This window comes from Malania oleifera, chromosome 9 (assembly GCF_029873635.1).
Source record: "Malania oleifera isolate guangnan ecotype guangnan chromosome 9, ASM2987363v1, whole genome shotgun sequence".
In the NCBI taxonomy this organism is placed as follows: domain Eukaryota; kingdom Viridiplantae; phylum Streptophyta; class Magnoliopsida; order Santalales; family Ximeniaceae; genus Malania; species Malania oleifera.
This window is the reverse complement of record NC_080425.1, coordinates 38,052,018-38,054,207: the sequence shown is the minus strand read 5'-3', so window position 1 is coordinate 38,054,207 and position 2,190 is coordinate 38,052,018.

Genomic DNA, 2,190 nt, shown 5'->3' with positions numbered 1-2,190 from the left:
TAAAAATGTCCATGCGCTGGTTTTCAAAATAACCGGAAGGAGGACACGTGCACTACACGTGCTTAATAGATAATAGATATATTTCAATTTAATTACACATGTACGAAGTAAATACGGTCCTCAAGAGCAGGAATCATTTAATAGTAAAAAATATTTTTGTTTTAAAGTAATTGACAAATTTTTTACTCATTTTTAAAATTTTTAAGATTCATATTAACAAGATAAAAAATAAAGAAAAAAAACTTGTTTTCTAAATTTTTAAATTTTATATAAGGTAATATTTAAAATTATAGATTTTAGAGTTTAATAGATTTTTGATTGGAAACGTTGGGAATCATCCCTAAGTTGAGGTAAGACTTTTTAAGTCGAATTTGACTTAGTGGTAGTTATAGAAAATGTTGTACGTACGAAAATACTAAACTTTAATTCTGCGAGTTTTCATTTTCAAGGTATTGAGTTGAGAACCTTGTGGGTACGGGAAAGATTTTCTTATGGGCTTTTCAGGAATCAGATAAGGGGATAAACTAAATTAGTTTTGTTTTGAAAAAATGTATGTATATATATGTAACATCTGGTTTCAGGAAAAATAAATATATTTATATATATGATTTATATTTGGAAAATACTGTTTAAATGATGATATGTTAAATACGTAGAAAATTTGTTTAGTGTGGCATGAGTATAAAAATGTTGTGAAATACTGTTTTTTTTTTTAATAGAGACGATATGGAATTCTATGATGGAAAACCGGCGTACGGGCCAAGATATTTTTATATGTATATGTGATTTGCCGGCGTATGGGCCGTGCTATGTGGATGAGATTTGCCGGCGTATGGGTCATGCTATATGATTTGCCAGCGTATAGGCTGTGCTATGTGATTTGCCGGCGTACGAGCCGTGCTATGTGGTTTGCCAGCGTACGGGCTGTGCTATGTGATTTGCCGGCGTACGGGCCGAGCTATGATAAAATGTGTAATACCGGCGTACGGGCCGATGATTTTCATGATACACGTATATATGTGAAATGATATGATTGATGTGAAAATAAATGATATGAGATATTTATGTATCACGGTTTTTAATTAGGTCCATAAATAATGTTCATTTTTCATTTTAGTTTTCTAAAAAATTTATTAAAAACTAGCTAATTTTTTAAAAAATATTTGTATGAGATAAATGATCGACAATAAATAATTTTGACAATATTTGCTTTTGAAAATAGTTTTTTTTCAAATAATTATATAAATATCACCTTATTTTCAAATTTTCAAATTTATATAGAAAAGTTGGAAACATTTTCTTATTTTTTATTTTTAGATTTTTAACTCTTACTCTACATATGAGAACACATAATTTGGATTTTAAACTTTAATTTGTGTGCATTGTGCATAGAGTTTCTTGTAAATCTATATAAATCAAAATTTAAACTCTAAAATCTATAATTTTAAATATTACCTTATATAAAATTTAAAAATTTAGAAAACAAGTTTTTTTTCTTTATTTTTTATCTTGTTAATATGAATCTTAAAAATTTTTAAAATGAGTAAAAAATTTGTCAATTATTTTAAAACAAAAATATTTTTTACTATTAAATGATTCCTGCTCTTGAGGACCGTATTTACTTCATACATGTGTAATTAAATTGAAATATATCTATTATGATTGTTTTTAGTCTTTGATGTCTTGGAGGTTTGAGGTTTATGCATTGGTTCTGTGACGACCCCAGTGTATGTAAAAATAAAAATAAATAAATAAATAAATAATGAATAATAATATATTAATCATTAATCAATTAATAAATTAAGGATTATTAAATTAAAGTAATTTAATAAATGATTGAAAAGATATATAGGTATACATATATATATATATATATATATATATATGGATTAAGTAATATATATATATATAATATTAATATAATATATGTTTTTGGAATTAGATGGATTGGATTCCAAACCCTTTTCATTCTTCTGCAGTCGCCCCTCCCCCTGTGCATTTATTTTATTTTTCTTTTCTCTCTATTCTCTCACACTCTCTCTCGTCTCCTCCGTCTCTCTTTCCCATTCTCTTAAATTTTTCGACTGATTTTCACCCGATCAAAAATCTAAAAAAATATCGCTGGACTTCATTTTCCGCCACTGACATTTCTATTAGATCGGATTTGTCATAAGAGTAGCGTAGGCCTAT